We start from the raw sequence: 11,214 nt of genomic DNA on the forward strand, positions 1-11,214 counted from the left end.
GGAGCAGCCAGCCAAGAGCTGGGAGAAGAGACCAGACAGAGGGACCAGAGCCACGGAAAGGAGGCCGGGAACAAGTACCGTAGAGGGAACATTTGGGGGCTGGGCTGCTCTAGGCCACATCCTAGAGACGGGCTCCCTTTAAATTCACAGGGCAGTGGAGGCCTTTTGTTACAGAGCCAACATAATCCAATCTGAATTATCTGAGAAAGATTCCTCTGAATTCCAGACTAAGGGAGGTTGAAGGGACATGATGGCTGACTGTGATGTGTGATCAGGGATTTTCCTTTTGCCATAAAGGACACGATTGGGACAAATGGTAAAATCTGAATCAAATATGTAGGTTAGATAATAGTATTGCATCAAGGTTAATGTCCTGATTTTGACCATTGAACCACAGTCGTTTAAGAGAATGTCCTTATTCTTAGGAGACACACACTGAAGTATTCAAGGGTGAGGGGCGTTGCCTGTCTGCAGTTTACTCTTAAACATTCAGAGAAACATATCATAGGCATACATGTGGGTTATATCTTGGGGGTGTGGGAGAAGGAAGAAGCAAATATGGCAACATGTCAACATTTGGGGAACCTGGGTGGGGACTGTAAGGAAATTGTTTACACTATTTTGCAACCTTTTTGTAAGTCAAACTAAAATTTTTATTTTATGTCAAAACAAAAAGTGAAAAGTGTAAGACCCCTCTGGCTGCACCTGGATGGTGGTAGTGAACAGAAGTGTAGGCGCAGGGGACCGTCAGGGGTCCTCCCAGGAGGCCTGGGATCTGGTCCTAGACCTGAATGGAGGGAGAGATGCTCGAGGCGAGAGGAGACAGGTCCTCCCAATGAGGAGAGAAAGAGAGGACAGGATGCTAATTGCGGACTTTGGCCAGAGCGATTGGTGAGAAGAGAAACTGGGTGGAGGAGGAGTAGGAGCCCTCCCCAGAGGGCTCGTGGAGAGTTCTGTTCTCTTGAGCTGCCAGCTCAGCTCAGGGCTGATCCAGAAACGGTGTTATCAGCTCGTTTTAAAGGGAAAATGTTGGGTTTGGGGAAAGAAATCCCAGCCAGTTGGACGGCAAACCATTGGCTGCTTGAAGAAAGGCTACAGCGTAAATATTTAGGCATTTACTTTAACGAAACACATTTTGCAGAACACAAAGGGAGGAAATGGGGTCTTTAATCATGAGAGATGGGGGACGACCCATATGGAGCATCTACTGAATACGGGGCCGGATGCTGCCTGGGAAGGGGGGTGGGGAGTCCTCAACCTTGGAGGACATTAGACTCCCCCAGGGTTTTTTTACAAAATACACACCTCTTCAAAACTCCAGTGGGATTCCAGTGCAGTGTTTTTTGTTTTTAAAGCTCCCTATCCGCGATCCAGTGTGGCGGGGTTTGTGAGCTTACTGATCAGGACTCCCGTGGGTGACTCCGGAAACCCCGGGGCTGGCAGCAGCATCTCTGGGTGAGTGCATCACCCGGGGAGAGTGCTTGGAAGGACACCACTCAGTAAGGTGCTGTTTGTTTCAATTTCTCTTGCAGTTGCAAAATGTTCAATCCTCAGTTCTGTCTCTCTCTGTCAGTGTGCCCTGGCACAGACATCCACGTGTCCTGCCAAATTCAGGGTGAGTAGGAGGACAGAGTGGGCTGGAGGGCCCAGGGCCAAGGCCAAGGCCTGTTGTAGGTGAGGCCGCCCTAGTCTGTGTGCCTGGGGAGAGCCCCGTCCGTCATCAGGTAGGACAGAGCCTCCTTGACAAAGCCAAAGGGCCCGGCGAGGTCAGAGACGTGGGAAGGGGCCGCCGGCTGGGCTCCGCAGGAGCAGAGGTGGGATGCAGTCGGCGTGCAGAGCAGGGAATGAGCGAAGGTGTGAATGGCACCCAGCTCTTTGCAGCTCGGTGGGCGTGGCACGTGAGGGCATCTTGGAATTGTGCGGAGATAGGTGTGGAATGACGTAGTTCTCACTTTAGCCAAAGAGTGTGGCAACGCAAGCACCCCAACAAGTTAAGAGAGCACTCAACTGGGTGGAAAGAGGAGAGGCTCCCCATCTCCCTCCAGACCCCTGATAGCCTCCCTTTGTGGGACCCGGTCATGTGTGGTCTTTTATTATGCATAGATGGGGAACATCAAGGCAGAAGTTTCTTAAAACTTTCTTCCAGAAGGAATTGGGCTTAAAATACTTGCTCAGGGGCTTCCCTGGTGGCGCAGTGGTTGAGAGTCCACCCGCCGATGCAGGGGACACGGGTTCGTGCCCCGGTCTAGGAAGATCCCACACGCCGCGGAGCGGCTGGGCCCGTGGGCCATGGCCGCTGAGCCTGCGCGTCCAGAGCCTGTGCTCCGCAACGGGAGAGAAAAAAAAAAAAAAATCGATGAAGTGGACTTAATCAAAATTAAAAGCTTCTGCTCTGCAAAAAAAAGAGGGGGGGGGGGTTCCCTGGTGGTACAGTGGTGGAGAGTCCGCCTGCCAATGCAGGGGACGCGGGTTCGTGCCCCGGTCTGGGAAGATCCCACGTGCCGCGGAGCGGCTGGGCCCGTGAGCCATGGCCGCTGGGCCTGCGCGTACGGAGCCTGTGCTCCGCAACGGGAGAGGCCACAACAGTGAGAGGCCCGCGTACCGCAAAAAAAAAAAAAAACAAACTTGCCCAGCAGATGGCCAGGGCTGCCCTGGGACACCGCATCTCTTATCTGACAGCTGTCCGCGAAGAGGCCACGGGGAGCTGTTCTCAGAGCATCAGAGAGACTGAGCTTTGGGCCATCCTCACGGGTCACGGCCCTGTTGCCTCCATCTGGGTCCAAGCCATGGGGCTGACCTGCCTGGTGGGGCTCTGAATGTCTAGACAGACAGACAGGCTGAGATGAGAGAGGACACACTTGCCCCCGTGGCTGAAACCTGGTATGGGGCCAGCATGGTCAAGTACACATGGATCAGAAACAGTGGGAAGGAGCCCTGTTTGGATTAACACACACGTTCCTGGGTGGCAAATCCCCTTTTCTAAAAGCATAAACACCTGGGAAGGCAGACATAAAATCTGAAGGACTTTGGCCTCGGTGAGTTGTGTATGTCAACTTGTATCAGTAATACCACACTGACTTAAAAATAATCCCAAGGCAAGGACAAAACACTTTCACTGTTATAAAACTGGACTAATATTACATTTTTTCCCCTGAAATTACTTTTCAGAGTTCATAAGTATACCTACCTTATCAGGAGGAAGGAAACAGCAATCATAGGACAGAGTACAACATTCTTTTGGATTATTTATGCTTTTGGGGGGGTCTGATTCTGAACCCTTTGAAGAAGTGAAAGACTATAAAAAAAGTAAGTTGGATGGTTTCTTTCCAAGAAACATCAAATGAAACTCCAGTTTCAGAGAGATAGAGTTCTTCACCAGTGTTCCCAAATGCCAGGAACCTTCTTTTTCATGTTTTCTGTGACTGAACGTTAGTTGCCTTAAGCCTGCCATGATTTTCAGTTGAAAATATCTGCAGAGGAAGCAAACCTGGCCGGTGAGTGCAAGAGGCTTCATTCCCCATGACTGAGAAGGATCAAATGCTGATCCAGAGGAGAGCTGTGAGTACTGCTCAACACAGAGTCAAGTTCTGGGGGGGGGGGGGGGGGGGGCAGCTTTGAAACTGACAAGATATTGACCTGTGCGGATCAATCAAACAGCCTAGAGCCCCTACGCTTCCTCTTCCGGGCTGCCTTTTCCCCACCCTAGGCCCAGCTCTGTGAGTTAGTTCTCATGAACGCTAGCAGATGACTCCGAACGCCACAGAGGGCCAGGCTCTCTCCCCGCAGGGCTGTGCCCCAAGTCTTCAGAACCCGTGCAGGTCCAGACCCAGCCTGTGGCCAGCCGAGGAAGGGAAACCTCCGCAATCGCATCATCCTCTCAGTGAACCACATTCTGAAGACCCACCACCCTCTCCTTCTCTGACGTTATCATGTCTGATGCTAGAGGCGGCTCTAGACATTTGTCCCTGTCGTGTTTCATGTGTATGTGTGTATCTGTGGCAACTGCACATCTGTGACCATTGGTAGCAGCGTCTCTTGTTGAGTCTGAATACAGTGATCAAAGGCTATGCCTAAGAAAATAATAACCAACAGCACAAAGCAACATTTATGCCAAAAGAATGTCCCTGTGTGCATGAATGCATGCGTGTGTGTGCGTGTGTGTGTGTGTGTAAACATGCCAGTATGGTGGAGTTTGGGAGGGACACTCTAATATTTTTATTGGTCACCTCATTGCACCTGAAATGTTCATGTACTTTCTTCTTTGATGCCCATGTCAGTTTCCAAAGGTAACTGATGATCACCGCCCAGACACACAAGTGTATTAGATTTCTAGAGATGCTGTAACAAATTACCACAAATTTGGTGGCTTAAAGCAACAGAAATTTACTCATTCACAGTTCTAAAGGCCAGAAATCCAAAATCAAGGCGTCAGCAAGGCTGTGCTCCCTCCGAAAGCTCTAGGGGAGAATCCTTCCTTGCTGCTTCTGGCTTCTTTTTTTCCCGGTACTCGGGCCTCTCGCTGTTGTGGCCTCTCCCGTTGCGGAGCACAGGCTCCCGACGTGCAGGCCCAGCGGCCATGACTCACGGGCCTATCCGCTCCGCGGCACGTGCGATCCTCCCGGACCCGGGCACGAACCCGTGTCCCCTGCATCGGCAGGTGGACTCTCAACCACTGCGCCACCAGGGAAGCCCCACTGCTTCTGGCTTCTGACACCATAAGCCAGGCCCCCGTCGGCTCACGGCTGCCTCACTCCTGCCTCTACCTCCATTGTCACATGGCCTTCCCCTCTGTGTGTCTTGTGTCTCCTTTCTGTCCCTTGTCATGGGATTTAGGGCTTTCCCAAGCAATCCAGGACTGTCTCATCTCAAGATCCTTGACTTAATCACAAAGACCCTTTTCCCAAATAAGGTCACATTTCTAGGTGCCAGGGATTAGGACACGAACCTGTCTTTGGGGGGGGCTACAGTTCAGCCCACTCCACGGGGTGATATTTAACACTTATTGGCACTTAATTTGCTCCAGGCACTGTTTGGTGCTTTATCTGAATTATCTCATTTAGTCTTCACAGTGACTTGAGGAGACAGGTACAAATTACTGTCCTCAGTTTTACAAGTGGAGGTACCAAAGTGCCCAGAGGGGAGATAAGTCTCCAGGGTCATGCATCTGGAAAGTGCCAGAAGCTGGGCAGTGGTGCTGCAGAGCCTGCTGGGAACCCCACCGCCCGGCTTGGCTCTCAGAGCTCACACGTGGCTGCGCCTCCCCGCTGGTCAGGGCTTTCTGTCCTCATCCTTGGTGACATCTACATTCTATCAGATGGACCATGCAGCACCTTAACCCGCCTCAAATCTGGATTTCCAGACACAGGTCCTCACCCCCCACCACCCCAGTGCCTGCCACTCAAGTTCCCCCCACTGCCCCATTCCTTCCATTTCAATGCACTGAGCCCCGCCCCTGCCCCAGGCCTCTCAGCTGGCCTCTCCTCCCTTCCCATCCAGCCTCTGCTCCAACATAGGTTCCCTCAGCAACTCAGCCTTTCTCTTGTAGGTTACAGCCCCTTGGCAAAATACCAGCCCTAAATGAACCCTCCCATCTGCCTGCTTCTTGCCTGCAGCAGAGCTGTTGAGTGTTTTGGGAGATAATCACACAACAGGGTTGGCTGCTTTGCTCTAAATTCAGGATCTCAGCCTGGGCGCATCCAGCAGTACCGCCAGGCAGCCCCACCGGTCTCTCTGCCAGTCCGCTGTCCCACTCCCTCACGAAGAGGATGCTCTCACACCTCCTCCTCCGCCCCTGCACTTTCCCTCCAGTTCCCAACTCTCATCTCCCCAGCACCAAACTCACCCCCCCCCCACCCAGATAGGCACCTCTTTTGCTTCTTCCTTCCTAGACTGATGGAGAAAAGTCTCTCCACCTGTGCTCTGGATTGGTCCCTCGAGCTACTCAAGAACTTCGCTCCCTCGGTGGTGTCCTCCCCGCCTTTCACACGGGTCTCCTCCTTTCTCAGACATGCCCCTCTAGTCCTCCTACAGCAACTCCTCCCCTTGACAGCCACCTCCTGATTCCTCGATTCTCTTTCCAAGTCCAGTTTCTCCAGAGTTTGATGCACGCACATGGTCCCCACTTTCTCAACCCCATGCACTCCAGAACCCACTGCAGCCTGGCCCTGTTCCCGATGCTCTCCTGACACCACTCAGTCAAGGTCACCCATGGCCCCCCCCTTGCTGGGTCCAGCCCCACTGTGGGGCTTCATCTGAGTCCTTTGTCTGCTCCTTCCTTCTGGAAACACCCTGCTCTCCCAGTTCCCACGCTGAACACTCTCCCAGTTTTCCTCCTTCACCGGCCAGTCCTTCATGGGGTCCTCCTTTTTCTGACCCCTAAATATTGGTCTTCCTTAGACCCCCTTGGGCCCTCGCTCTTCACTTTCCACCCTCACTTCCCAGCTGATGCCATGCAGTGCCCTGGATTTAAAGACCGTTCTTATGCCAAAGATCCCAAGTCTGTATTCCCAGCCTGGACTTCTCCTTGGAGCTTCCTTCAGATTTGCAGATTCCACTGCCTACTGCCATCTCCACTAGATCTCAGACATGGCAAATTAGCACATCCAGAGCAGACGCAGTTTCCCCCTCCAGACCTGCCCCATCCTTTCCCCAGACTTTGCCATCTCAGTCAATGGTACCCCCTCCCCTCTCTTTCCCCTTCTCTCTTCTTACCGACTTGCTTTCTAAAGTATATCTGGAATCCACCCTTAACACAGCCTGGAAGACACAGCTCTACCTCCCCAGCCTCAGCTCAGAATACTCTCCAGAGACCCTGCTCTTCTTTCTGTTTCTACTTCCCTTCCCCACCCAAGCTCTTTCCCACTTAAAGGTCTTGCACACACCATTTTTCTTACGTGGAATGTTCTCTCCTGTTCTTCATCTAAGTGTTAGTTTCCAGTGTTGCCCATTTGAAGTGACCGTCGCTAACCACGCCATCTAAAGAAGGTTCCTCTGGACTTCGTCATTTCTGCCCCTCAGCTATTTTCTTCATCAACATCACGACTTCAAATTGTTTTCTTATTTGTGTTGTGACTATTGTGGTTGACTTTCTCACTTGAATAGAAGATGCAGGGGAGGCCAGGGGGTTGCTCACAAGACATCTTCAGGACGTGGAACAGTGCCTGACCCGTTACAGATGCTGAGTGAAGGATTGAATGATTGAAGGAAGAAAAGCAGGAGTCTAACCACATCTGTCTGATTTCGGAGCTTTGCTTTCTCCTCACATTCCACATGGTAGTCAAAGAGGGCTTCCTGGAGGAAGGGAGGTGGATCCAGAAGGATGAGACCCCCATGCCTTGTCCCCTGCCTTCTGATCCCACCAGGTCCCATACTGCTCAGCCCCAATCATGACAAAATGGCTTTGAGTCTGAGCTGAACTTGTCTCTCCCGTACATCTAGCCTGTGAAAGAAAGAAATTGGATACCAGCTCTTCTAAGCCTGCTGCCAGCACCTCCTTTTCCAGGCACAAGTGTTTCCAAACACTTCTATCCTCCAAGCTCCTCCCACCTGCAGCTACCTCCAAGGGTTACCCCAGCATCTGGTCCATTCCTCAGCATCCTCTAGGTCCTGCTTAGCGTTTAAGGTCCAGCCCCAAACCTCCTCCTGGAACTCTTACCCAACCCTTCCTGAGGACCCTCAGTTCCTCAAGCATGTCCCTGCTGTCTCCTGTCTCAGGACTTTGCTTTTCTCCCATGGACTGGCTCTGTCTTGCTAGTTTCTCAGGACTTCAGTAACAACCAAACCCCAGCACACAGTGGCTTAACACTGGTGGGGCATTAACAGGCCAAGGGGTGGGGTTTCAGACTACAAGTCCACCGTGATTCGGTGAGAGGCTCTGCTCCCCATCTTCCTCATTCAAGGACACAAGCTGATGAGCCTCTACCCTCTAGAGTGTTGCCAGGCATTGTGGCGGGAGGAAGGGAATGCGGCATCGGCTCTCCCCAGGCATCCACCCCGAAGTGTTCCGTGTCACTTCTGCTCCCATATTACAGGCCGGAGCCATCGCAGGGCCACACCTAATCCGGGAGGTGAGGAGAGGTGGAGAGAAGAAAGTGTGATCCTGTGAAGTGCTCAGTAGCACAAGCGATGGAAACAGTAGTGAATAACCCCCATGGCCTCCACCCCAAATCAACTGGGAGTTCCCAAAGGCCAGGGGCTGGGTCTCATGCTCTCTCTCCCTCACCTAAAACTTGGGCCAAGTTCTGGCAAACTCTCCCTTTCCCCTAAAACAGGTTCTGGTGCATGGGATCATTTGGCTGAAGCCATCAGGACAGCTGCTGGTAGAATTTTGGGTCAAATTTTATATATTTTTTTTATTTTTTATTTTTTATTTTTGCAGTATGCGGGCCTCTCACTGTTGTGGCCTCTCCCGTTGCGGAGCACAGGCTCCGGACGCGCAGGCCCAGCGGCCATGGCTCATGGGCTTAGTTGCTCCACGGCATGTGGGATCTTCCCGGACCAGGGCACGAACCCGTGTCTCCTGCATCGGCAGGCGGATTCTCAACCACTGCGCCACCAGGGAAGCCCTTGGGTCAAATTTATAGGAGCTTACCTCTCCCTGAGCTGTGCTTTTTAGCCACAGACCCCATTTCTTTCCCTGTTCGTGTCCCCATGCCCCACTCCACTCCCGGCCCCACCCTGAACCTCCAACCTGATCTCTCTAGATCCCAGGCCAGTTCCAGCTCGGGCCATCTCAGATGCACGGGTTGAACGGTCTTGTGCCCGCCCCTGAGGACACAGGACCACTCCTTTCTGTTGGCTACAAGGTGTTGAGTGCTCCTCAGAGGTCAGGCACTGGGTTAAGTGCTTTCTCATATCATTTGATGATTTCTTGGTGAGAGGCTTTCATCATGAAATCCATTTTACCGATGAGGATACTAAGGAAGGTTCAGAGAGGTTGAAAAATGTACTCGAGGTGTCCAGCTGGTAGGCAAGATCTCTGGGCTCTCCGCCGCCAGTCTGACTCCCCACCCCACCTGCCCTGTGACTGGTCCGTGGCTGAAGGAGTGAGTGGAGCCAAAGGTCAGCCCTTGGAGCACGTCGCCAGCTCCGTGGGGAACTAAGTGTTCTCTGCGCGGGCTGAAGAGCATAGATAATGGTGGACTTTACCACTCAAGTCAGCAGGGCTAAGTGTAACTTTTCTTTGATAAGCTTGGATTTTATGTCTTTAGGAGCAAACAAACAAACCATAAAAGAGCAGCGAGTTTTAATGGGCATTTTGGAGAACATCCCAGCTCTTGGAGCTCTGCCCAAGGGCAAGAGTGACGTAGGCAGGCACAGCGGGGGCGGGGCGGGGGTGGGGGGGCTGCTCGGCACTTCCCACCCGCTGCCCAGGCTCTGAGCTGAGCCAGCTGAGCGAGTGTCTTCGCTTCTGAGAGCTTCCCTTTCCTCATCTGAAAAGTGGCAAGGAGTCAGCCTCATTTCCACTCTGTCAATCAGGTACTATGGTAACGACCCAAAGCATCTCCACTTAGACGGCTCTGGAACGAGAAAAACAATCCTAGTGATAATGATATCTAACTTATCCTGGCACCATGTTCCAGACCAGATGCTAAGAACTTTATTATCTTTTACAATTATCCCGGTTTATATATGAAGAAAATGAGGCTTGGGCAAGTTAAAAAAATATGCCCAGGCTCATGGTGTTTGTGAGGGATGGCGCTAGGCTAGAGACCCAGAAAGACTTCCCGGGCCTTGCTCTCAGCCACTAAGCTTTGCCACGGAGGGTTGACAATGGTGATGTAAGAGATGATGGCAGTGAGAAAGATGGCGGTGGTGGCGGTGGCGGTGGTGATGGTGGCGGTGGTGATGGTGATGGTGGTGGTGATGGCGATGGCGGTGGTGGCGGTGGCGGTGGTGGTGGTGGTGATGATGGTGATGGTGGTGGTGGTGATGGTGATGGTGGTGGTGGTGATGGTGGTGAGGAGAATTCTGATGACTGATGGCCCCAAGCTCTCTGCTAATCACTTCCCCCATTCTCAGCCTCTTCTAGAGGTCCAAGCCTACCTTGGCTGCCTCACCAGAGGGAATAAGTGGGTTTACCTGAAGGAGAAGGTACCAGGTGCTTGACCAATCCCGCCCTGGTCCGGTCCCATTTCCTCTCCAGGGAGCTCTGCGAAGTACTAGCAGGTTTGTCGAGGGAGAGCCCCTCCCAGGGCCCCACTGAGGCAAACTCTGCAGGGCACAGCTTCTGCCGGCCTGAGGCATCTTCCCAACGAGCTGCTCTGACCAGCTCTCTCTCCTCCAGCCTAGAACGCTTCCACATGCCTCATCTCGTCTGCCCAGCCTGGAATGCATTTTCTCATCCACCCTGCCACTCAAGGTCTAGCCATCCTGCAGGATCCAGCTCAGGAACATGTGGTGGGTCAGCTTGTTCACCCATGCATCCATCCATCCATTTATTCATTGATGTTTTTCAACCACGCGTACATATATACATACATGCCAGGGGTGGACGGTGTAGAGGAAGGAGCACAGGTTGGGCCAGCCTGGTTTAGTCTGTCCTTTCTCAGCTGTGTGACTGGCCAGTCACCTCCCTGAGCTTGTTTTCTCATCTGTAGAATGTGGACCATCAATGACGCTGTGTGCATGGGGTGAAATAATGGCTCATCACGGCCCCAGCGTGAACACTGAACCCCTCCCTCCAGTCCCCTTCCATTGATGGCGTTTCCTTTCCTCTCCCGCCCTCTCACCCACCTGTACGTCCATGGCTTCCCCCCACCGTGGGCTTGAATGGGAGCGTGATAATTCAGCAGGTCAGTCATGGCTGCAAGGGAGGCTCTGGGGACCCTGGGCTGGTCTTCTCGTGAATCTGTGGCCCCGAGGCCTAGGCTAGGTTCCAGGCAAAGGCTCGGCAAAAGCTGGCTGGTTCCCTGGAACAATGAGCCATTCCATACGACATGGGCCTTCTTGGGTATCCTTTCCAGAGTGGGGGGTAGAATGAGATGGGTTCCAGGTCCTTCCCCCAGGCCTTTCAGGTGCCGGCCTGGGAAGGAAACTTCTGAGCAGAGCACGGGTCCCCTCTGCTCCCGTCACTTCTTTTTTTTTTTTTGCGGTATGCGGGCCTCTCACTGTCGTGGCCTCTCCCGTTGCGGAGCACAGGCCGGACGCGCAGGCTCAGCAGCCATGCCTCACAAGCCCAGCCGCTCCGCGGCATGTGGGATCTTCCCGGACCAG

This window comes from Kogia breviceps, chromosome 11, assembly GCF_026419965.1.
Source record: "Kogia breviceps isolate mKogBre1 chromosome 11, mKogBre1 haplotype 1, whole genome shotgun sequence".
Lineage (NCBI taxonomy): Eukaryota > Metazoa > Chordata > Mammalia > Artiodactyla > Physeteridae > Kogia > Kogia breviceps.